The sequence below is a fragment of the Dermochelys coriacea genome, chromosome 7 (genome assembly GCF_009764565.3).
Source record: "Dermochelys coriacea isolate rDerCor1 chromosome 7, rDerCor1.pri.v4, whole genome shotgun sequence".
NCBI classification, from domain to species: Eukaryota; Metazoa; Chordata; order Testudines; family Dermochelyidae; genus Dermochelys; species Dermochelys coriacea.
This window is the reverse complement of record NC_050074.1, coordinates 72,840,080-72,866,803: the sequence shown is the minus strand read 5'-3', so window position 1 is coordinate 72,866,803 and position 26,724 is coordinate 72,840,080. Positions and strand designations below refer to the sequence as shown.

At 46.1% G+C, this 26,724-nt stretch overlaps 1 long non-coding RNA gene across 1 annotated transcript; it reads left to right on the top strand.

The window, feature by feature from the left end:
* Positions 1–1,536: 1,536 nt before the first annotated feature.
* Positions 1,537–8,408, top strand: LOC119858960. The gene is made up of 3 exons (XR_005294069.2): positions 1,537–4,768; positions 7,070–7,212; positions 7,908–8,408. It is a non-coding gene; the product is annotated as an uncharacterized LOC119858960 (long non-coding RNA).
* The last annotated feature ends 18,316 nt before the right edge of the window (positions 8,409–26,724 follow it).

Sequence of the window (26,724 nt, the reverse complement as noted above, 5' to 3'; positions counted from 1 at the left end):
CAGCAGCTGCTGGAGGACATCGTAAGATGCTGCATTAGACTCAGGAGATTGGGGCGGGGCCCAGGCCTCATTCCCATCCTATTGCCATTCGCTGGTCTGACAGCAAGGAGCAGCAGCATAGCTAGGAGGGGAGTGGGGCAACGGCCGCTCCCCCACCAAGCAGAAGTGGTGCCTTTTTAATTCTTTGGTGCCTTTTAAATTTTTACTCACTTGGCGGCGCTCTGGGTCTTCGGAAGCATTTCGGCGTCGGGGGGTCCTTCACTCGCTCCGGTCTTTGGCGGCATTGCAGTGGCGGGGGCGGGGTGTCCTTCAGTGCTGAAGACCAGAGTGAGTGAAGGACCCGATGCCGAAGTGCTGTTGAAGACCCGGAGTGCCACCTGACCCACCGCCGAAGACCCGGAGCGCTGCCAGGTGAGTACTAGCGGGTGGCGCCTCCTTTAATCTCCGCTCCCCCTGTTTTTTCCACCTGGCTACGCCACTGGCAAGAAGCCTGGTGGGGAATGAGAGTGAGAGCAGGTGCTACTGGGAAGGGAGATGAATTCACCTCCATGAGAAGGAGGGAGCCAGCTTGTCCCCGGAGCAGCTCCAACCCAGCTCTTTAGCAAGGCTAATTAATGACAAGCATTACTTCATCACGGACATATGTTCTTAGAACACAGTGCTATCACTCTTGGAAAGGACAGAAGAGTCCTCTAAGCGCCCTCTGAGAGCCTCTCCCGTCCCACAGGGCCGCACCCAGTTCCCAGTGGACGTAGTGTCCGTGTCACCCGAGCCACTACCCAGAGATGCTCCCATCAATGGCAGCCTGGGAGGCCAGGGACTGACTGGTGATGGCGACTGACAAGGCAGGGCTGAGGCACATGGGTGGGGGAAGCTTTTCCTGCTGCTGGCAGGGCTGGACCTGCTCTAGAGAACGGGAGGATTCAGTCAGTAGGGGCTGCTGATCTGTCCCATTCACAAGGGCTGTCATTCTGCGGCTTCAGTATTAGTGGCTGGGATGACTTGGAGAAAGGTCTCAACCTCCCCACATCCCACTTCACTGCTGCCAAAATCCCTCCTGCTCCCTCCCTCCCAGCTAGAGCCCCTTCCCTGCCCAACCTGGGTGGGGGTGGGGTTGGGGGCGGAGAAGAGGGTTCTGAGAACTTGAGCTGTGGATTGGAGGTGGAACAGCTGTCAGGGGCACTGAGGGGGAGGTGGCAGGAGCTCACCCTACAAGGAGGGGGGTTGGCACTGGAGGTCACTAGAAAGGACAAGACTCCATCCTGGGGGTCAGGAGAGTGAATCCATCCCTCAGAGGTGGGCAGATTCTGGGTGGAAATGCTGCTGGTTCCAGGTGCCCTTAATCCCCCGATTCCTCTGGAGCGTCCGAGTCTCTGACAGGTTCTTGTTCCCTTGCAGCAGGAGGATGTCACGGCCAATGATGTGCCAGCTTCACATCATCCGGCACTTGCGCCAGGTGCCTGAGGCACTGCAGGGGCTGTGCCTCTGAGGCCACCAGCAACTCCTGATCCCTACTGCTCTGGCTCACTGTAAATGGGGAGCTAGTGGAAGGGGAAATGGAGTCCCCTGGCACTCAAAAAAAACCTCTCTCCCCTCTCTGTGGAGCAGGGTCCTTCCCTCTGCCCCTCAAATTCCTTTATCTGGGGCAGGAGCTCTTTCCCTCACACCCATTCCCCTCCCCCCTTTCCTTGGTCTACCCCATCCCATTCCCCCTGCTCACAGGCAGAACTGTCCCTGCACCACATGGTGCAGAAGGGCCGTTGTGTCAGGGCCACAGCCCCTAGTCCCACTGAAGCTCAGAAACCTCCACTTTTGAGGAGATGTGGGGTGGGACAGAGGCTCAGGGCTAGCTTCACCTCCTGCCCTTTATTCTCCCCTTGGCCCTCTATGGGGTCTCTGGGTGTGAAATGAATAGGAGCTTCCTTCCCAGCTGTCTTCCAGCACAAGGGATCTGTCACAGCATCCCAGCCTGCAGCTGAGCCACCTCCGGGAGCAGTTGGGAAACGTCATCTCGTCCCATTAAAGCAAGCAGTGTTGAGCCTCCAAGAGGCTTAGATGGAAGACCCCACTCCCTCATGGAGGTAAGAACCATTTACTCCTCGGGGCATGTGGGTCTCTTGGGGGGAGAAATGGGATCCCCGATGCATAGCCTGGCTGGGAGCTTCCCCTGTCCCTCGCTCCCAGCTCTGGGACAGAGATGTCTCTATCATCGTACCTCCCTGGTTTTGTTCCTTGGAAGGGGCTCCCCAGAGATGTCCTCAAACCTGAACTCCTGAGAGCATTTCCGGTAGGAGGCTCCAGCACCTTGGGCATGAAGAAGAGAGAGCATCAGGTAGTCTCATTCACATGACATCTCCAGTCTCCAGCTCCAGCTTACAGCAGGGCAAAGGAACTCATCAGCTCCCAGAATCCCAACTTTGTGACCTTCTTCCGCTCAGCAGTGGGGTTTCTCCAGCCCCCTGACCACACCTGTCGGCCTCTGAATGATGAAGGGCCTGAAAGTCAGAGTCACCAGAACAAGCAAACTCCAGTTCCAGGCAGTGTATTCAGCCCCTCTGGAAACCAGGTCTGAAATGGGGAGCAAGGATCCCAGCCCAGTAACAGTAGGAGTGGGCAGAATAGGCCTGTAACAGGATGCTTTCCCCTGGGCTGCACAGCCTGGGGCTTAGTGAAGCTGATTACAGAATGAGCCCTAACTAAGAGGCACCATGTACCTCCCCCTAAAATGCCATACTTCAGTGGTAATACAGCCCAGCTGGGGTATCAACAGGAATGAGAACGAGGTAGGAAGTCAGAGCAGCAAGGAAAGCCTAGAGGGGAACTTGAGAAGAGAGGTAGGAAGTGCCCAGGGAAAACTGCAGCAAAGAGAAAGGAGCATCACCTAGCTGTTGGGTACAGGGCCCTGAGCTGCTACCAATGTCAGGGTGGGACTGGGTTCCCCTACTGGCCCCAAAGAAGAGGGTGTACATGCACCTGGAGTGGGTTACCAAGCCTAGCAAGGGGGCTGCAGGCTGAGCAAGAGCCCCAGCGATGGCAGAAGGATTTCTTTCTGTAGAAAGACCTCTTGGACTTTTAATGTGGGACAAATTGGGTACCAGAAGGGTGGACTAAAAGGGTGACCTGGCTGGAGGGCTGAGTTACGAGGCAGAGAAACTGCCATGGTGTTGGAGTGACCATTGACAGGGGATGCTAGTCCAGCGAGAGAGCTGTGATGTCATGCCTGGCCACCAGGAGGGTACGTAACGATGAGTAGATTTGTTTATGATTGGCATCGTCGGGAGGATTGAATTCCCCTGTGATCCGTGAGGGCTGATGAAAGTCTTGGTTGCTGAAGGAAGGTCTGTCCTCCCAAGCGGGTGTATCGAGGGACCGAGCTGGTCACTGGATTTCCCACTTCAGTCCCAGGGACTGGTTAAACAGCAAAAGCAGGTCTAGGGGTTTCTCCAGCAGCTCCTAGAAAACCAACAGAAGCAGAAGGAAATGCAGGTGGAGCTACAGACACACCAGCAGCAATACCTGTGAGAGACCTTGCAAAGGGAAATCAACCCAGGGTCTGCTATGGCCTTGGACTAAAAGAGCAGACAAGGAGAGTATGCCTGGGCTGTGCTGAGAAAGTTCGCCTAGGAGAGCAGGGCATGAGAAAGTATACAAGCGTGGCCTAATGCCAAGATGGGGACAAGAGTTCTTTGTTTTGGGTGCAGAGAAGACAAAAGACACAGCCTGCTTAGGAAATTGCTGAGTGGCAAAACGAGGTACCAGTGCCCCAAGAAGGTAGAAATAAAGGAGGTGTCCTCTGACACAAACCCACATGAGGCAGGCAACGTGGAGGTGGCAGGGATGGCTGTGAACCTTGCAGATCCTCCATCAACACACCCTGTCGGGTGCTGCAGGCAGGTGAAGGACGAAGTGATTGGCACAGAGATGAAGCAGGCCAAGGGACAAACGCAAGGGTGGAGCAGTCCATGGGGGGTTCTCGGACCCTGATGGAAAAGGTTTTGGCGTATGCGGCGGCAGTAGCAAAAAGGCTACAGAAGAAGCTAAAGGCTTCAGAACAGGCTCTGCAAGCAGTTGTTAATGAGAATGAGTGGCTGCAGGAAGAGCGTTGAGATACTGCCTCTTAATTCTGATGAGCGAGCTGGCAGTGGAGCTGGAGACACTGCGTGCAGGCTGTACAAGCACACAGCCAGTGGCAGCGATGAGATGATGAGGGATGAAGCTTGGACAAGAATAGAACTTGCCCCCCTTGTGGGCCAGATTCTAAGGAGGAGGGTATATAACAGGGGGGCTTGGCCTGTGGGCTATAAAACTGGGAGCTAGGCCAAATGGATTCCAGAGTGAGCTCCACCTGAGGGGAAAAACAAGGAAAACCGCAGCAAAGGTACAGGAGCTGGCCTAGCTGTTCGGTACAGGGTCTTGGGGCAGAACCTGGAATCCAGGGTAGGACTGGTTCTCCCATAGTCTCTAAGGAAGGGGATGTACAAGGCCATAGAAAGGGCTACCAAGGCCAACAAGGGCAGGCCTCAGCCTGATTTTGGCTCGGAAGATCCCCCAAAGGGACAGAAGACCTTGTTTTTGTTAAAGACATTTTTAGACTTTTAGTTTGGGATGAACACGATCCAGGAAGGAGTGGACTAAAAGATGGTCACCTGGCTGAAGGGCTGAGTTCCCAGGCAAAAAACTGCCAGAGTGCCCTAGTGACTATCGGCGGGGGTGCTAGCCCAGCAAGAAAGCTGTGACACCCGGCCTTGCCAGGAAGGGGCACCTGTCGGTGAGTGAATTCTGTTACAAACCTGATTCCATTATGAAAACAGCCTGGTATTGGAGAGTGGTGGGGATGGCCTATGGGAGAGGATGGCTGGAAGGGTCATACAGGAGGGGCAGCAGGGTCCAGTGATGAGAGCAGGGAATGGGTTGTATTGCAGCCCTGCCACTGAGTGGTAACGTGATCCTGGCCAGGTCACTCTCCCACCCGGTGCGTCCCTTGCTCTATTTTTGAAATGGGGATCATCCTGACCCACATTAAGAAAGCGTTTGATCCTCTGTTCTTGCTTCTCAAATCCTTGCTCTCCTTGACCCACACTGGCCTCTGCCCTGTTCCTCAAACTTCCATGCCCATGTTAGAGCCTGTGTCTCCCCCCAACTGCAAGGTCTCATGTACAGTCTCCTGCCAGCAAACTTAAGCCACCCCTACATCCAGAACAGGAATCTCAGTTCCTGTGTGCTGCCCTGAATGGAGTATAGACCATGGGCATGGGGAAGGCCAACACTCACATCCAGGTAGATCATCAACCTACTCCTCTGTCCCAGTAGCAAGGAGGCCTCTGGGTCTTGCTCTCTTCGGTAGCTGGAATTGCTGAGTTGGGGGTGCGGTGGGCAGAGATAGGAACAGGCCATAGAATTAATCAAGTGTCAGGGGGAGACTCCCCCTCTGTGGGAGATTATGTTGCTCCTCTGTGAAGAATCCCTTCCTTGCAGATGCTGTGCTTTGGTTCCTGGACTCTGCCAGGAAGCCCAGCTCCCATCCTTATCAGCTTGGCTGTTCCCTACCCTGCTGGGCACCAGGCCCTCTGCAGAGAACTGCTCTGGGCAAGGACTGCAGAGCCAACTGTCATCCTGGCAGGTGTAGCCCCAGGTTCCATAACCCTGACTCCTGGTCTCCCTCCACTGACAGGCTCTGAAGAAGGCCTGCCCAGAGACATGGATGGCATGCTGAAGAGCTTGCTGACAACAACCCCCAGAACAGACAAACTCCAGCACATCTTGGGTATAATGGACATAATGGGCAGGGGCAGCAGGAATTTTAGCTTTGCCCTGGGGAGGCCTGGAAATGAGAGACTGGATGATCCATGTTTCCATTGTGTCCTGCTACTTGAGAGCCATTGGGTCACCCGTGGTCAGGTCGGTCAGTGCAGAGCAGTGTTGGGGCCCTTCCTCCTTCAGGGACAGAGGGGAGGCACTGGTGCTTGACAACAGGGCTCTGCCTGGTTCTGTTGAGCACTAACTCCAAGGCCCCAGGCAGGCTTGCGGAATGAGAGCATCAGACTCCTGTGAGGTCCGGGAGAAGGTCCTCAGAAGGTCCTCACTGGCTCCTTCCTAGGAAGCTGCTGAGATTCTCAAGGAGGGATTCATTTGGTGATCCTTAGTTCTTGAATGATGAGAAGGAGTAAATAACACTTCCTTATTTACTTTCTCCACACCAGTCATGATTTTATAGACCTCGATCATATCCCCCCTTAGTCGTCTCTTTTCTAAACTGAAAAGTCCCAGTCTTCTTAATCTCTCCTCATCTGGCAGCTGTTCCATACCCATAATCATTTTTGTTGCCCTTTTCTGAACCTTTTCCAATTCCAATACATCTTTCTGAAACGGGGAGATCACATCTGCACACAGTATTCAAGATGTGGGCGTAGCATGGATTTATATAGAGGCAATATGATATTTTCTGTCTTATTATCTATCCCTTCCTTAATGGTTCCCAACATTCTGTTTGCATTTTTGACTGCCGCTGCATATTGATTGGATGTTTTCAGAGAACTATCCACAATGCCTATTTCTTGATTGATAACAGCTAATTTAGACCCCCATCATTTTATATGTATAGTTGGGATTGTATTTTCCAATGTGCATTACTTTGCATTTATCAACATTTAATTTTGAACATTGAACATTGCCATTTTGTTGCCCACTGAGATCCTTTGGTAGCTCTTCGCAGTTTGCTTGAGACTTAATTATCTTGAGTATTTTTTTTATCATCTGTAAATTTTGCCACCTCACTGTTTACCCCTTTTTCCAGATCATTTATGAATATGTTGAACAACACTGGTCTCAGTGCAGACCCCTAGGGACACCACCATTTACCTCTCTCCATTCTGAAAATTGACCATTTATTCCTACGCTTTATTTCCTATCTTTTAACTGGTTACCAATCCATGAGAGGACCTTATGATGTACCTGTATGGCACAATAATTCTGCATTGAATCAGTTGATTCAATTGCTTATTCTTTGGGGTTCAGACCCTCTGGTATCCTCCTGGGTGACAGAACTCTAATTGTCACATCTGTCTTTCAGGCTCTGTCCCAGCCTCTCACACAGATGTATCCTGCAGCCAGCCCAGCTCAGGGAGCAGTGGGGACTTGTGATCTCATCCTGTCAAACCAAGCAACATGGGTCTCATTGAGGCTCAGATGGAAGATCCCATGTATTTCCTGGAGGTAAGAACCGTTCAGTCTTCCTGCCACTTGGGGCTCTTGCAACAAACCGGGGGCTCCGGCTACAAATCCTGGTTGGGAGCTTTCCCTATTCCTGGATCCCAGCCCTGGTACAGATATAATATCTCATTTTATCTCATTCTCATCATGATATCCTCATTTTATTCTCAGAGGATGTGTCCAGAATCCTGGATAATGTTTTCTGCAGGAGGTTTGAGTGGGGAGAGATCACTCACTGTCACGACCCAGGGGTCTTCAACCCGGGTCTTCAGAGTTCATGGGAGCAGCCACACTCCAACCCTCCTCCTGGAAGCCTCCTGAAAATTTTCCTTACCTAGGACCCCTGAAGTTAGCCCCAGTTTGAGACTCCACTCGTGAGTTCCTATTGGAGGAGTCACAGAGAAGCTAATTGCCCTCTGGCCCTGCTTAAGGCAGCAGCAGAAACAGGAAGTTGACTGAACACCAGGGCTGCTGAGCTCTCAATGGAAAAACATCAGGTTAAAGACCATCTGCTGAGCTCTCCTTTGCAGTGCCACTGTCAGAGACCATAGCTAGTGGGTGCCAAGTGACTGAGAAGGGAACTCCTTGAGAAATCCTAGAGACTTGCAGGAGTTTCACTGTGACCCTCTGGGAGCCATGGAAAGAGTGCTGAATTGAAGAGACTCTCCTGCTCTAACAAAGGATTTCTGTTCTCCTAGATAGTCAGCCAGTGAGGCCAGTTTGCAGAACGTGGAAGAGCTGTTTGGTGATGGGTTGGAGGATTCACCATGCAGCAGCTGCAGTGCCTGGGGTCCCCATGGGCCAAGCCTCCACCCTTGACACCCTGACTTTGGTTTTAGCTGCTGGGCCTGCGTGCCTAGACAGAGGACTCAGGTATGTCCATCAAGATGCTCAATGGCAAATGCAGTCATCCACAGAAGTAAAGAAGAATGAAAGGGAAAGAGCAAAACTGGACCATCCGCTGAGCTGCTGCAATCAAGTGAGCAGAGCTGGGGAGAGAAGAGGGAGAACTCGAAGGTGGCTGGTGGCAGTTTGGAGGAAAAGCAGTTTGGGAGCCAGGAGAGTAGAAATAAATAGTTAATGATGAATACTGCAGGCTTTGTCTTGTGTGGGGAAGGGTTGAAAATGGGTCTCTTTACTATCACACTAAACTTTAAAATAGCTGTCTATGATGAAAGGGCACGTCTATAAAGGTAAGAGGTCACTCTAGGGGCTTGAAGTCCCAGATTCTGTCACTATTGCATGCTTCTACCAGCTGATCTCGACCCAACAAATCCCTGAGGTGGTAGCAGTAGTGAGCTTTTGTCCTCTTTTTCTGGACTAGCCACCAGAAAAAGGACACGATACATGTGACCAAGGAAATAGAGAGGCATGGGGGTCGCTTGCAGTGTTGCCTGTTAATATGGCTCTTGTGGGGGAGCACGGCAGGTTACTTTGGACTAGGTAAGAGCCACATATCTCCAAACTTGCGCATCCCGACGCTCCAGAGACCTCTCTCCAGATCCCAGAGCTTCCTCAGAGTCCTAAGGAGCCAGATGGAATCTGGCCTCTCTCTGCCCACTTCAGCAGTCCAGAAGAAGCTACTTGTAGACATGTTGTGTCCTCTCCTGCCACACTCACCTGTTTGTGACTAATGCAGTCACAGAGTCCAGGTTCAGGGTCATGCATTCCTCTGGGCTGTGACAAGCAGGAGGACGTGAGCTGCAAGGATCCTCCTGTGAATAGGCTGAGTGGGCAACCTCTCTACAGCCATATCTGGTTTCCAGCCCACACGCACTAAGGAGGCATTGATGGACTTACCCCAAAGGTGGGTGTAGAAAGAAGCAGAGTGAAGAGGTAATCAGAGAGCCATCCCATAGCATTCCTCCTAGAGTCACTCCAACAATCACCTAGCTCCTTCCTGCTGTAGGCTGCAGCCCCTACCAAAGGTTCCATAGGGAATTTCTGAATTAATCCCCGAGAAAGCTGCCTCTGGCTCTCTACAAGCTCTCACAGAGCCCTGTCATGAGAGGTAAGGAATAAGGTCCTGCCTCCCCCAACTGCTTGGGGAATCCTCTCAGAGAAATCAGTGCAGAGCTTTATGCATCTTTACAAACAGATCACTTTGCGTGGTGTTGTCAAGAAGCTGCACACCCCTTGGCAGCTCTTTTTAGAGCAACATTAAGTCCCACAGGAATTTCTGCTCTAAATGCTCCAGGCCTAACAGAAGGATTCTTTGGAAAACAGGCCTTTCCCTTGCTCCAATCCAGGCTCTGCTGTTCTGATGCTGCAGATCTGGTAGGTAAGGCTTGAGGGTTTCTGGAGAGCATGCTGCAATGCCAACAATCCCATGTTGCAGCACCAGCAATCCCATGCTGCCTCAGCCCTGGGGACATGTTCTCTTTCTCCCCCAGCACCTTCCAATGGAGGGAAGAAAGGGACACATGAGATGGAGTCTCTCCCTGGCTTACAGATAACCCATCCTACAGAAACACAAATGTGGACCCAGGGGAATGCTGTGCTGTGGTATACGTGCCCTGCAAGATATCACTCAGGAAGGGGAGCAACACTTCTCTTGGCACTGGCATCTGGGAATAAGGAAGAGGAGTGGGAAATTCTCCCTGGGGAGAGGAAATGGGGAAACCCGGTGGGATGATGTATATGACTGGAATGTTCGTGTCTCTGGTTACAACCCATTGAGGAAGGCGAGAAAGGGTAAAAGTGGTTGGCAGGATGACACTTTACGCTAGACCAGCAGTTCTCAAACTGTGGGTCAGGACCCCAAAGTGGGTTGCAACCCCATTTTAATGGGGTCACCAGGACTGGCTTAGACTTGCTGGGGCCTGAGCCCAAAGCTGAACCCTTAGCCCCACTGCCTGAGGCCGAGCCAAAGCCTGAGGGCTTCAGCCCTGGGCAATCAGGCTCAGGTTGCAGGCTTGCAGGTTGCTGGGGCTGAAGCCCTTGGGTTTAGATTTTGGCCTCCTCACACCGGGTGGTGGGGCTCAGGCTTTGGCTCCCCCCCCCACACACACACACCTGGAGTGGTGGGGTTTGGGAGGGCTCAGGCTTCGGTCCCCCCCTCCTGGGGTCATGTAGTAATTTTTATTGTCAGAAGGGGGTCAGAATGCAATGAAGTTTGAGAACCTCTGCATTAGACACATCATTACCTGTTTTACATTCTTGGTTATTGAGAACTGCAGAACCTCGAATGGATAGGGATCAATCTGCTAACTAACACAGCCCAGCAGAGGAACTGGTGGGGGGCTTGTGATGGGTTGAATCACAGAAACCCCCTGGGAGCTGCCACTTGATGTGCCATCACTACTTCTGCCCCGCTTTCCTACCCTGTCAGCTTAGGACTTCAGTGCCCTGCCTGGTTTGAGCCAGCCCTGCTAACCTGCTGAAAACCCAGACCCAGGTCTGAACCACGTCCCCTAACAGCTGTAGGCTTAATTGAAAGCAGCTTACAGAAGTGTTCCTGTCTTTGACACTCAGATGCCCAACTCCCAATGGGGTCCAAACCCTAAATAAATCCATTTTACCCTGTATAAAGCTTATTAGTGAAACTCATAAATTGTTCAACCTCTATAACACTGACAGTGAGATATGCACAGCTGTTTGCCCTCCCCCCCACAGGTATTAATACATACTCTGGGTTAATTAATAAGTAAAAAGTGATTTTATAAATACAGAAAGTAGGATTTAAGTCGTTCCAAGTAGTAACAGATAGAACAAAGTGAATTACCATGCAAAATAAAATAAAACACGCAAGTCTAAGTCTAGTACAGTAATAAAACTGAATACAGATAAAATCTCACCCTAAGAGATGTTTCAATAAGTTTCTTTCACAGACTGGACACCTTCCTAGTCTGGGCACAATCCTTTCCCCTGGTAGAGCCCTTGTTCCAGCTCAGGTGGTAGCTAGGGGATTCCTCATGATGGCTCCTCTTTGGTCTGTTCCACCCACTTATATATCTTTTGCATAAGGCAGGAATCCTTTGTCCCTCTGCGTTCCCACCCCTCCTTCACAATGGAGAAACACTAGGTTAAAGATGGATTCCAGGTCAGGTGACATGATCACATGTCCTGTGAGACCCCAAGCCTTCATTCTTCCCAGCCTGACTCACAGGAAGGCCTGCCTGCAAACAGCCATCCACAGTCAATTGTCCTGGTTGATGGGAGCCATCAAGATTCCAAACCACCATTAATGGCCCACACTTTGCATAACTACATTAGGCCCTCAGAGTTATATTTCATATTTCTAGTTTCAGAATACATTTATACAAATAGGATGACCACACTCAGTAGATTATAAGCTTTGTAATGATACCTTACAAGAGACCTTTTGCATAAAGCATATTTTAGTTACATTATATTCATACTTATCCCAGCATACTTTCATAAAATCATATAGAGTGCAAAGTCACGGGGCTGGCACGGTTCACTGAATCCAAACCAGAAAGCAGGAAATGTTTCTCCTTTTGCACCTGTCTGTGACTTGTGGGAAGAAATTAGGTTAGCACAGGGGACTTCCTATTGGGAAACAGATGGGGGAGTTCTCATGTAGCCAGGAGTAAATCATGCTTGGAGATTTTGAAAAATTATAGATACTTTCCTAATACAAAGTTTTGTACCTAACTAGGGGTGACTCTATTGTGGGCCTCCTTGTGGTGGATAAAGATGAACTGATCACTGGACTGGATGTTCGTGGTTGCTCTGAGGTCACTGATCATGACTTGACTGTATTCAGTAAGGACCAGTAAGGAGGTTTTGTAACAAATTGATAAATTAAACAGCAGTAAGTCACCAGAACCAGACGGTATTCACCCAAGAGTTCTGAAGAAACTCAAATGTGAAATTGCAGTACTACTAACTAACTGTGGTATGTAACCTATTCTTTAAATCAGCTTCCGTACCAGATGACTGGAGGATAACTAATATGACCCCAATGTTTAAAAAAGGCTCCAGAGATGCTCCCAGCAATTACAGGCCCCTTAGGCTAACTTCGGTACCAGGCAAATTGGGTGAAATTATAGTAAAGAGCAGAATTATTAGACACATAGATAAATACAATTTGTTGGGGAAGAGTGAACATGGTTTTTGCAAAGGGAAATCATGCCTCACAAATCTACTAGAATTCCTGGAGGGGAGTCAACAAGCATATGGATAAAGGTGATCCAATGGATATAGTGTACTTAGATTTTCAGAAGCCTTTGACAAGGTCCCTCACCAAAGGCTCTGAAGCAATATGGGATAAGATGGAAGGTCCTCTCTGGGATAGGTAACTGGTTAAAAGGCAAGAAAGAAAGGGTTTGACTAAATGGTCAGTTTTCAGAATGGAGAGAGGTAAATAGTGGTGTCCCCCAGGGGTCTATACTGGGATCAGTACTGTTCAACATACTCCTATGTGATCTGGAAAAAGAGGTAAACAGTGAGGTGGCAACATTTGCAGATGATACCAACCAACTCAAGTTAGTTAAGTTCAAAAGAGACTGCAAAATGTGACAAAGGGATCTCACCAAACTGGGTGACTGGGCAACAAAATGGCAGAAATTCAATGTTGATAAATGCAAAGTAATGCACATTGAAAAGCATGATCCCAACTCTACATCTAAAATGATAGGGTCTAAATTAGCTCTTACAACTTAAGAAAGAGATCTTAGAGTCATTGTGAATAGTTCTCTGAAAACATCCATTCGATGTGCATCGGCAGTCAAAAAAGCGAACAGAATGTTGGGAAATTATCAGGAAAGGGATAGATAACAAGCCATACATGTAATATTGCCTCTCTATAAATCCATGGTATGCCCACATCTTGAATACTGGAGCTGGTCTCCCTATCTCAAAAAGATATATTGGAATTGTAAAAGATACAGAAAAGAGCAACCAAAATGATTAGGGGTATGGAACAACTTCCATATGAGGTGAGATTAATAAGACTGGGGGGAGTTTTCAGCTTGGAAAAGAGATGACTGAGGGGGGATAGGATAGACATCTATAAAATGATGACGGGTATGGAGAAAGTAAATAAGGAAGTGTTATTTACTCCTTCTCATAACACAAGAAGTAGGGGGTCACCAAATGAAATGAATAGGCAGCAGATTTAAAACAAACAAAAGGAAGTATTTCTTCACACAACACACAGTCAACGCGGGGAAACTCTTTGCCAGAGGATGTTGTGAAGGCCAAGGCTATAAGAGGATTCAACAAAGAACTAGATAAGTTCATGAAGAATAGGTCCATCATTGGCTATTAGCTAGGTTGGGCAGGGATACAAAACCATGCTCTTGAAGTGTCCCTAGCCTCATTTGCTGGAAGCTGGGAATGGGCAACAGGGGATGGATTGCTTGATGATTACTTGTTCTGTCGATTCCCTCTGGGGCATCTGGCATTGGCCACTGCGGGAGGATAGGATTCTTGGCAGGATGGACCATTGGCCTGATCCAGTATGGCTGTTCTTACGAGACAATAGAGGGCAGTCCCAACCAGCAATATTTATTCTTTAACCCAACAAAACTCTCAATATCAAAATTCCAATTTGGATAGTGTGGGGTTCTGATCCAAAGCCTAATTGACCTGGTTCTGTGGACCTGACATGATTACGCCACTGTAACGAGGCGGCCTCTGGCGGGACACTACTGAGAGTATCAATTCAGAACAAATCACTTGGAGAAGGGCAGTCACAGCCCAAGGCTGGGTGTCCTTTACTATTAAGGCATGCCAAACCAGCCAAACAGAGAGGACTTCGATTTTACCCCACTGGCTAACCAGAAGTCATACAAGCAATTCCCTCAGATACTCCAGTTCCCTTGTATCACCACCTGCACCACTCCTTATGGGGATGAATGGTTATGAAAACCAATACCCCAGTAAAAGAAAAAGGTTCTCCCGAACCCAAAGGATCAAGTCCCAGACCCAGGTCAATAGACAAGTCAGATTTTACCCACAAATCATGCTGTTGCCAATCCTTTAGTCTAAAATCTAAGGTTTATTCATAAAAAGAAAGAAATATAGATGATAGTTAAAATTGTTAAAAGAATCAATTACATACAGCAATGGCAAAGTTCTTGGTTCAGGCTTGTAGCAGTGATGGAACAAACTGCAGGCACAAGTCAAGTCTCTGGAGTACATCCACAGATTTGGATAGGTTATTCAGTCCATTGTTCAGTTTGTAGCAAAGTTCTTCCACAGGTAAGAAGCAGGATTGAAGACAAAATGGAGGGGTTTTCAGGGCATTTTATATCCTCTGCCATGTGGAAGGACCCCTTTGTTCTTACTGTGGAAAAATCACAGCAGCAAGGTGGAGTTTGGAGTCACATGAGCAAGTCACATGTCCATGCATGTCTCAGTTCTTTACGGGTAGAGCAGCCATTGCTCACATGTTACCTTGAACATTCCCAGGAGGACTTCTCATATGTGGATTGGAATCTCCCAAGGTCCATTGTCAGTTAAGTGTGCCTTGATTGGGCGCTTCATCTGAAAATTCCTTTCTCAAGAAGCTAACCAAATGCTTCACGAATGATACTTAGAATCAAACACATTGAGGTACAAGTACATAGCCAATACTCAGAACTTCAAATACAAAAATGATACACACATACAGACAGCATAATCATAACGAGCAAATTACAACCTTTTCATAGACACCTCACTTGACCTCCTTTGTGCAAGACTTGGTGCAACTATAGGACCTGCGTTGCAATAATGATCTATATGGTCACAGTTTATGTCAATAACATCACACCCCCAATGCAAAATTGATGCAGAAAGGGATGACACAAACATCGCTGACTGCATCCCAAGAGCTCCCCATTCTTGGTTCGATCTTACTACAGCTAGTATGGGGTTAGAAGCCGTATCAGTGTATTTATCAAAGTCATGTTCAATAACATGATTGAATCTTTTTACAAACTCAAGGTAAAACTTGACTATAACAATAGTGGATTGGATCTGCTCTTGCAGCATGGTTCCTGTATGTCTCGTGATCTTGCCAAGAGCTAATGAAAATAAGTACATTATCCATACAAGCTCTGGCAAATGTTTGGAACCCAATTAATATCAAGACAATGTAGATATTAATGTTGTCCCTAGTACAGGAATCTTGGCATTTAGCCGTGAAATCAATATGGTAGTGGGCCTCAGTTTCCCTTTTCATACAGCACATCAGGTTTGGAATGTCTTTTCTCCTGTGAAAAGTTTCAAGACTGTTTACAGGCACTAACTATGAAACATCCATGTCACAAGGTCTTTTAACATAAACTGTGTTCTTATGTATCACTTTTAACATATTCAAGGGTTTTCCCAAAGATTAGGCTGCTGCCCAGCTCTGAAGGCAGCGCCACTGCCTGCAGCAGTAGGGAAGTAAGGCTAGCAGTACCACAACCCCCCCTACAATAACCTTGTGACCCCTCCCACAACTCCTTTTTGGGTCAGGATCCCTACAATCACAACACTGTGAAAGTTCAGATTTAAATAGCTGAAATCATGAAATTAACAATATAAAAATCGTATGACTATGAAATTGACCAAAATGGACTGTGAATTTGGTAGGGCCCTACCAATAATGAATCAGAATGCTTCAGCTTGCCAAAGCATAAGTCCATGGTTTGGACTTGTATTGCACAACACTGTAGTAGGTTTTTATTACAGCATTGCAAGCTTCCTGTCTATGCCGCCTCAGAAGTATTTTTTCCAGCAAGGAAATTATATGGTTTTCACATGCATTTTTTCCCTCTCCCTTAACTCAAGTGCTGAAAAACACATTTGCTGCCCAGTTGGGTGATTGTATATAAACAGTATGATCAGGTAGCTGTGGCTCTAAAGCAATATATACATTACTCCTGGGGGAATTCTGCATCACTGCATGTGTGCAGCATTCATGTTCCCCGCAGATTTCTTTGCTTCCCTACAGAAAAATGACTTCTGATGGGGAATCAAAGGGAAGCCGCAAGAGCGGTCACGTGTCCCTCCTGGGAGCACAGGCAGGTCGGTTTGCCGGAGCAGCTGGTAGAAACATAAATCACCGCCGGGGTGATTTATGGATTATTCAAATGGCCTCTGTGTGTGATATCTATCTAGTTAGAGCAATGGCCCTTTTCATAATAGAGCAATGCACTGGGACCAATTCGATAGTACATTCAGTGCCTGGGGAAACTGAGGCCATTGTCCTCTCAATTCAACTTCCAGAAACTATTTCTCTTTTTTTGACCAGACCTGTCCATTCTAACAAAACATGGAAACAATCCTTTTCAAATTGGTATCATCACAGCAATGCAAATGGCCAACAAAAGGTTGAAAATTATTTTTGTTCACGTTAAAGCAGCAAAACATACTGAATTATTAAAAACTATAAACAGCTGCACTTAAACTTGATACTGTGCCAATTCTAATGGTTCCATTATATTCATGGCATTTTTCAAGCACTCCTCCCACCCCCCGTGACAGACATATCACCTACAATTTAAAATTTAAGCTAATGAGTCAATAACCTGGAGGACAAAGGGTCAGATTGATGTGAGTTAGGTACCTAAGCAGGGATTGGTGAAGAGATATGGAACCTTTTCTTATTTCAATTCTGGTAGGTCTGTAGTTCCCTAAAGTTACCATGTGATAGCTCCTGGTGACCTCTGAAATGCATTTGGGTACTAATCTTCTGATAGTTTCAGCAGAGAGGCCAAGGGCTGAATGACCAGTCCAAACTAACCTCTTGCCCAAGTGGTCAGTTAATGTCAGGGTTAAGGCACGTTAAAAGCTACAGTCAAATATTATTAGAAATTCATTGAAAAAGGGATGGTGTGCAGGGGAGTAAAATGGGAAGTTTAGACATAACGGACATAAGAAGTCTGAAGTTTCTGCGTAATATTTCAGGGCAAGATAGAGACTGGGAGCATACTGGGCATAGGGTTTCAAGCTGTCCTGGCCTTGCATAGATTTAGAAACTTCCCACCCATCACAAATATTTCTTCTCATCAAAAAACCATGGTTACATTTAGTACTGACAATAGCAAAACAAATAATCCTACATTACCTGAGGGAAACTCCTCTCTAGTGTCCCTCAGGTAATGTAGGATTATTTGTTTTGCTATTGTCAGTACTAAATGTAACCATGGTTTTTTGATGAGAAGAAATATTTGTGATGGGTGGGAGGTTTCTCTCACACAGGCAGCAGACTATGAAAAAGTGTAGAAGTGACAAACTGAAGACCAAATCCTGTGAGGAATGGAGTTTTTCAGACCTCATTCAGAACCTATAGTGAGGGCAAGATTTACAGAAGAATACAGTTCCCAATTAGGCACCAAAATAAGAGGTCCAGATTTCAAAAGAGCTCAACACGTTGGGAGCTGAGCATCTTGAAAAACTGGCCATAGGAGTTAACAGAAAGAAGCGGTGGATGCTGAGCATTTTTGAAAATCTGGCTTTTATGTAGTTGCCTAAATGGGAGCCAAGCAATTTTGAAAATCTGGTCCCAAGGGCCAACTCTGACTGAAGTCAGCGTGAGCTGCAGGTGCTCAGTTTGTCATACTGATCCAGTACTGTTCAGCACCTCATTGGATCAGGCCTTTACTGTGACGCTTTAAAGAATGTATAGCATATTGAATATACTGATAAAACCGGAGGACAAAAATTTCACTCATTAGCATGCTAATACAATTCAAATACTGATAAAAAATGGGGACTAATAGTACAACAAAGAACCTCAGACAAATAATGTTGATACTTGTTAAATATTGCATGGAATATAGGGCCTGCTGAAATTCATTTGTATATTTTCCTCTAATGTGGTTTATTTTCCTTTTTTATGATAATCAGATTTGCACATATAAATCAAATTTCTTAAAATTATGCACTTGAGAGATCTATTGTAACTTTCTTTAAAACACAGAAATTAAAACAAAGTTATTTAAAAGGACAAAACAGATGAATATGCCAAAATATGCTTTTAACTGGTATTACTGGTTTCATAATTTCAGCATCTTCAAGGATAAAAGCTGGACAGCAGACAGTGGAACAAACTAAAACTGGTCAGTACGTTAGATTGTTATTCAAAATGAATGGCCATTATATGGAAAGAATCCTATGGAAATATATGTTAATTATCTATTTAAAAAAATCAGGATAACAAGCTATTCAGAGAATTACTTTAGGTGTATGTTGTGCAGACAAGAAAATGGTTAGAGTGCTAATTTGAGACTTGGAAGATCTGGATTCAATTCCTTATGCTGTATGACCTTCGGCAAATCAAACAATTTTTCTGTGCCTCAGTACTCTACCTTCCCTATCTCACAGGAGTGTTGTGAGGCTAAATACATTGAAGACTGGTTTCAGAGTAGCAGCCGTGTTAGTCTGTATTCGCAAAAAGAAAAGGAGTACTTGTGGCACCTTAGAGACTAAAAAATTTATTTGAGCATAAGCTTTGTGAGCTACAGCTCACTTCATCGGATGCATTTGGTGGAAAATACAGTGGGGAGATTTATATACGCACACAGAGAACATGAAACAATGGGTTTTATCATACACACTGAAGGAGAGGTTTCAGAGTAGCAGCCGTGTTAGTCTGTATTCGCATACATTTCATAATGCATCCGATGAAGTGAGCTGTAGCTCACGAAAGCTTATGCTCTAATAAATTTGTTAGTCTCTAAGGTGCCACAAGTACTCCTTTTCTTTTTACTGTAAGGAGAGTGATCACTTAAGATGAGCCATCACCAGCAGCAGGGTGGGGGAAAGGAGGAAAACCTTTCATGGTGACAAGCAAGGTAGGCTATTTCCAGCAGTTAACAAGAACATCTGATGAACAGTGGGGGGTGGGGTGGGGTGGGGGGAGAAATAACATGGGGAAATAGTTTTACTTTGTGTAATGAATAGACACCATTCAGGGGACACCATCATAGGGCCTAATCACATCAGCCACACTATCAGAGGCTCGTTTACCTGCACATCTAGCAATGTGATCTATGCCATCATATGCGAGCAATGCCCCTTTCCCATGTACATTGGTCAAACTGGACAATCTCTACGTAAAAGAATAAATGGACACAAATCAGACGTCAAGAATTATAACATTCAAAAACCAGTCGGAGAACACTTGAATCTCTCCGGTCACTCGATTACAGACCTGAGGGTAAAAAGAAAAGGAGAACTTGTGGCACCTTAGAGACTAACAAATTTATTTGAGCATAAGCTTTCGTGAGCTACAGCTCACTTCATCGGATGCATTACAAAATGTATGTAGCTCATGAAAGCTTATGCTCAAATAAATTTGTTAGTCTCTAAGGTGCCTCCAGTACTCCTTTTCTTTTTTACATTGAAGACTGTGAGGCATTCAGATACTGTGATAACAGTAGGGTTACAGTTAGGGTTTACACAAGTGCCTAAGATAGATAAGTTTCAGAGTAGCAGTCGTGTTAGTCTGTATCCACAAAAAGAACAGGAGTACTTGTGGCACCTTAGAGACTAACAAATTTATTAGAGCATAAGCTTTCGTGGGCTACAGCCCACTTCATCGGATGCATAGAATGGAACATATAGTAAGAAGATTTATCTATACATACTGAGAAGGTATAAAACTGTAAGAGGCTAATTAATTAAGATGAGCTATTATCAGCAGGAGAAAAAAACTTTTGTAGTGATAATCAAGATGGTCCATTTAGACAGTTGACAAGAAGGTGTGAGGATACTTAACATGAGGAAATAGATTCAATATGTGTAATGAGATAGATAATTAACTGATAGGGCCTGATTCTAAGCCCACTGACATCAATGGAAAGATAAGGAGTACTTGTGGCACCTTAGAGACTAACAAATTTATTTGAGCATAAGCTTTCGTGAGCTACAGCTCACTTCATCGGATGCATTAATAATTCACTTCAGGGGGCTTTGCATGAGGCACAAAGTGCTTCCATCATTGTTTACATGGAGGGATTTTTGCGGGTTTGTGGGGAGTAGGACAGCACACTATAGCTGTTTATTTCCCTCCCATACTGAGCATTTGTTCAACTCTTCAGTCTTATACCAGCACTAAGGCTATGTCTACACTACACAGCTTTTAGAGACAGGGCTGTGTTGCTACAGCCATGTCGCTAAAAGGCGCACAGTGTAGCCACTGCTTGTTGGCTCTCCTGCTGACAAAAAGCTTCCACCCCCAACGAACGGTGTTAGCTTTGTCGGCAGGAGAGTTGTTCACACCAGCACTTGTCGTCGGCAAAACTTTTGTCTGGGGGGGTGGGTTTAACACTTCTGAAATACAAAAGTTTTTTTGTTCAGTTGCCAGTGTAGACATAGCCTTACACTCTGATAACAAATTGCAGAAATAGATATTACTCTAGGACCAACAGGCAACTGGGCTTATTTCTGTATTCCTTCCTCAGGCAAAGCTCTGACTGATGTCAGTGGGAGTTTTGTCTGAGTAAGGAATGCACGATGAGTTCCTTTGTGGTTTAATGAATGTGATTTAATTTCATCTTTCCCAACACTTTTTTCCCAGAAATGTTAAACCAAACAAGGTCCAATTTACTGACTTTGGATTTAACACTTATGTTTCCTTTTCTTTTTCAGCTATTAATTAGGCCTGCAATACTGCTCAAGCCTGACAAGGCAACAGGACAAGCAACAGATGTGGTGTCCAGGCTCATAAAGACACTTGAACTTTAATGAAGTTTTAAAATTTTATGGCCTACAATTGCCTCTTTTTTGCCATCTGTTGTATAAAAATGGAAGCTTTGTGGCAATTCTTACCCTTCTCCTTAATTTGAATATCTATATTAAGAACATTTGCTTTTAATTTTGCTTACAAATAAGAGGATGTCTTGATGAAAAAAATGTCCTCCATTTTGGATCTTTGTCATTGTATCCCACCTACACACTATGGCAGGAAGAGAGATATGGCTATGTCTACACCGGCAGAGTTTTTTCACTAAGAGCTTCATTGCTGGTAAAAAGGCGATTAAAGAAAACTGCTGTTGTGTGTTCACATTGCCTTCCATTGGTGTCATAGAATGTTTACACTGGCGGCACTTGCATCACCAATAAGAGTAGTGCACTGTGGGGTAACTATCCCACAGTGCAGCTCTCCCCCTTCTTCTGCTAGGTCTTGTGGGAAGACGAAGGGCATCACAGAGCATCATAGGTCCGGGCTCTATGCCCCGGGATGCACTGCTTTCCGTCCCAGCATTTCATGTGCTTCCATCTTCAGTTCATGGCATTTTTCAACATTCCTTGTTTTCTGCTTTCCCCGCCACATCTATCTGTAGGAATGGATCTTGCACTGCTCTCCACTGTTCTGCTAGTGGCAGTGGAATTATTCTTGAAGTTACAAAGGCAATGGCAGTCACAGTTGCCTGATGTGGTGTCCAACATGGAAAGCAGCAATATTATACTGCTTTTGGCATTCACAGAGCAGCTAAACACAGTCGAACATTGCTTTTGGGCTCGGGAAACTAGCACAGAGTGGTGGGATTGCATTGTTATGTAAGTCTGGGATGATGAGTAGTAGCTGCAGAACTTTCAGATGCAGAAAGCCACCTTCCTGGAACTGTCTGCTGAGCTTGCAGCACAAGGACACCCAATTGAGAGCTGCCCTCTCAGTGGAGAAGGATGTGGCGATTGCAGTGTGGAAATTGGTGACTCCAGACTCTTACTGGTCAATTGCAAACCAGTTTGGAGTGGGGAAGTCGACTGTTGGGGCTGTGTTAATGTAAGAGTGCAAGGTCATTAATCACATCCTGCTGCAAAAGACCATGACTCTTGGCAACGTGCATGAAATTGTAGATGGCTTTGCAGAAATGGGTTTCTCTAACTGTAGAGGGGCGATAGATGGCATGCATATTCCAATTCTGGCACCAGACCACCTTGCGACTGAATACATCAGTCGGAAGGGATACTTCTCCATGGTTTTGCAGGTGCTTGTGGATCACTGTGGGCATTTCACTGACATTAACGTGGGGTGGTCTGGAAAGGTGCATGTATCTTTAGGAACACTGGCCTGTACAGAAAGCTGCAAGCGGGGACTTTCTTTCCAGACCAGAAGATCACTGTAGGGGAAGTCGAAATGCCCATAATGATCCTGGGAGACTTGGTGTACCCCTTAATGCCATGGCTCATGAAGCCATACATGGGGAACCTAGATAGCAATAAGGAGTGGTTCAACAACAGGGTGAGTAGGTGCAGAATGACCATTGAAAGTGCAAAAAGAAAAGGAGGACTTGTGGCACCTTAGAGACTAACAAATTTATTTCAGCATAAGCTTTCGTGAGCTACAGCTCACTTCAACAAAAGTGTATTTGGCCGAAGTGTGCTGGAGATGCCTATATGGCAGGTTAGATGTGAATGAGGAAAATATTTCCATGGTTATAGCTACATGTTGTACGCTGCATAATATTTGTGAAGGAAAGGGCGAACAGTTTACTCATGGGTGGAGTGTCGAGGCAGAATGCCTGGCTGCTGATTTTGAGCAGCCAGATACCAGGGCTATTAGAGAGGTGCAATGTGAGGCAATAAGAATCAAGTATGCCTTAAGGCAATACTTCAAAGATAAAAACCAGTAATGTTTGTTGCAATGCTTGGGGACTGCAATGGTTAACTATATTTAGTATGCTAGGAAGCAGTTGTGATCGTTAAAGCCTAGGATTCAATGTAAGGAACTAAAAAAAAGTACCTGTTGATTTGCAGGTGACATGTGGTATCATACCTTGCATGGAAACAAATAAAGAGTGCTTATAATTTAAAAAAAAAAAAAACCTTTGCTTTTATTACCAAATAAACCACAACACCATACAGACACACATAGACATGGACACACACACACTGTTGGTGGGGGAGAAGGTGGTGGGGGTGGGGAGGCAATTTTCATAACTGAGTATAGGTCCAGCTTTCATTTGAAAAGCTGTCTGCGGAAAGTGCAAAGTGCCAGAAAGCAGAAAAAAATGCGCAGGGGGAGTTTGGGGAGTGCATGGGAAAGAGTTCTGATTGTGTTGAAGGGGAGGGCGGGCATGCATCTGCTCAGTCTGGAATGTTTCGAGAGTCTGGAGCATATTGGTTTGACACTCCAGAACTTTAATCAGCCTCTCTGTTGCATCTCTGTTGTAAGAATCCTTCTCTTGTCTTTCCTCCTTGTTGCTTTCCCTCCACTGCTTGTATTCAGTGTTTTCTGCCTCTGACAGTGGCAGCACCACCTGGAACCTATCTTCCTTGATCCGTCTCAGTCATTTTCCTATCTTGTGCAGAAGCTCTGCTGCTGTTGAGGGCTTGGTTCTCAAGATCAAGTCTGGCGAGGCATAATTAACCATCAGCAGAAGCTCTATTGTCAGCTACACACAAAGCATTGAAACAGTAACATTAATACATTGCTGGGAACATACCTATCGCTTTCTCGGTGATCCTAGGCAAGCACACATGAGGTGGAAGACCCCAAGAAAGATGAGTGAACCCAGGGGCAAGGGCCTTGTTTATTGCAGAAGAGCCCTGTGAAAAAGATGTGGGGCACTCCTGGGAGGCAACACACTAAACTTTACACCTTTTTCTACAGGCAGTGGTCACTATGGAAGATATCTCACTCCTAAGGATAAGCAGGGAAGCAAGGGTGCATCGGCTAGATGCTTGCAGCTTCCATCCCGGTCCCAGTGTTGCTCACCTGCATGCAGCTTTAGTCCCTGCCCAAGTAATTGCAGAGTGGCATGGGAAAGTGTCTCTCAATGTGGGAAATGAACAAAGCAGCTCTGCCAAGGAATCTCTGGCAGAGGATTACTGAGTACCTCCAGGAAAGTTCCCTAGAGATCTCTCTGGAGGATTCCCATGAAATCTCAGAGCATCAACTCCCTGTTCTGCTGTCCTGCCTAGCTGTGCGGGAAAATGACCAGCACATAGTAAAAGAGCCAGCCTTCTACGTTTCTCTGCCCTGAACCAGCTCCAGAACTTCACAAAGCAAAACCACTTACCGGGGTCTCCTCTCCTGCTTCTGGCTTGCCAAAGAGCAACTGCACAGACTGGCTAGACATCTCTGGAGTGGAGAACAGCTCCTGAATGGACGAATCATGGGGCTCTACATCTTCTTCAGCCTTCTGTGATGTTATTGACATAATCTGGGACCGTATAGATCACTGTTGCAACCAAGGTCTTGTAGTGGCACCGAATCTTGTATAAAGGGAGTCAAATAAGGTGTCTAAGACAAGGTTATGGTTTGATGGTTATGATTATCTATCTATATCCAGGTATCATTTTTATATTTAAAGTTATAAGTATTAGCTCTATACTGTCTGTAGTTCAAACCTGTGCTATGCTTCTGGGTGACACCCCAGACAAATTGGTGTCAGCTCTGCCTAGCCCGCTTGATGGCCCATTAAGGACCATCAGCTATTCAACTGACCCATTGAGAGAAGGCAGACATGCCTTGCAATTCAGCAAGATATGCAGGGACATGCCTAGGGACAGGTTTTTCCATGCCATGTGATGGACAGCTTGTCTTTGGAACAAAGAAAGAAAGAGACCACATTGCAAGAGAATATAAAAAGCTGCTGCAGCTCCTCCATCTTGTCTTCAATCCTGCTTCTTACCTCTGGAGGAACTTTTCTACACTGAAGCTTTGAACCAAGGACTGAAAGACCCATCCCAGCTGTGAATGTATTGCAGAGACTTGATTTGAACCTGCAGTTTATTCTATCACTGCTGCAAGCCTGAACCAAGAACTTTGCCATTACTGTATGTAATTGATTCCATTTAACTGATTCTAGCTCTCATCTGTATCTTTTCCCTTTTATGAATAAACCTTTAGATTCTAAAGGATTGGCAACAGCGTGATTTGTGGGTAAGATCTGATCTATATATTGACCTGGGTCTGGGGCTTGGTCCTTTGGGATCAAGAGACCCTTTTTTCTTTTACTGGGGTATTAGTTTTCATAAACATTTGTCCCCATAACGAGTGGCACTGGTGGTGATACTGGGAAACTGGAGTGTCTAAGGAAATTGCTTGTGTGACTTGTGGTTAGCCAGTGGGGTAAAACCAAAGTCCTATCTGTCTGGCTGGTTTGGTTTGCCTCAGAGGTGGAAAAACCCCAGCCTTGGGCTGTAACTGCCCTGTTTTAAGCAATTTGTCCTGAATTGGCACTCTCAGTTGGGTCCTGCCAGAACCAGCATCGTTACACCTCCACTCTTCATCAATGACTTTCTCCTCTGGGTTAGGCCCACTTTCCACTGGCTCCAGACCCACTGAAGTACCCACAGTGCTCTTTGCATTGGAGGTGCGGTCGCCACCTAGGATAGCATCCAACTCCTTATAAAAATGGCAGATCTGGGGCTCAGCTCCAGAGCAATGGTTTGTCCCCTTCGCCTTGTGGTACGCATTCCTCAGTTCCTTCACCTGTGCTCTGCACTGCAGCATATATCGGTTATATCCCTTTTTGTGCAAGCTGTGTGCAATCTGGCCTTCTGTATCGAAATTCCCACAGCTGGAGCGCAGCTGGGACTGGACAAACTCCTCTCCACAAACACTTATCAGATCCAGTAGTTCTGCAGTGGTCCAAGCAGGAGATCGTTTTCTGCATGGATCCACCACAGTCAGCTGGGAACATATGATGTGAACTCTGCACAAGCGCTGGCGAGCAGACAGGAAGGGGAATTTCAAAATTCTCAGGGCTTTAAAGGGGGAGGGACAGTGCAGCAGAGTTGAAACAGCTGACCAGAGTGGTCAGGATGGGCATTGTGGGATACCATCAGAGGCCAATAACAGCACTAAAATGAAGCACAATGTCTACACTGGCACTATGGCGCTAAAGCCTTGGTGCAAAAAGCCTGCTGACTCTCGTCAGGGTGGTTTTATTACAGCGCTACAACTGAGGAACTTTGGCACAAAAAGTGGCTTTGCAGTGTGTACACCTCTGCTGTGTCATCAAAAGCTGCCTTTTGGCGAAAAAACTTAGCAGTGTAGCCCAGACCTTATGTTTCATGCCAGTGCTAGGCCAGGGATAAACTACTGAACGACATACCAGGCACCTTATCCAGTGCTGCTGCATATACAGGGGAATTTTTCATATTTCATTCACACACTCCAAGAAAGAGCTTGCAAAATTCAGAGAAAGGTCAGTTCCAGACCACTAGTATAAATCAAACAATAGAATCTTTTAGACAAGGAATCTCTCCTCCTAATTACATCCTAAAGGGGTTAAAAAAATCCCCAAACTCCACAAATGCAAAGTGCACACTATTAATAATAACACAGAGCAAGAAGATCATTATCTTATTTCAAGATATCAGACTGGGGTATTGAAGATCAGAGTTCTATTCCCAGCTTGGTCCCAGACTCTCTGCACCCCTGGGGCAAGTCACCTAACCTTTCTGTGCCTCACTGTCCCCATTTGCTTTTTAAAAAAATGATATATAGTTAGATAATATTTCAGTTTTCTTCCCCTCAGTCAATCTCATTCAGAAAACCTTCTGCATCTATTCCTCTGGGTTTTTCCACTTTGAAGATCAGCTCATATCTAAACAACTAAACTTTGTGTGTGTTCAAAATGCAAATCTAGTATCAATCCACATTCTGCAAGTATC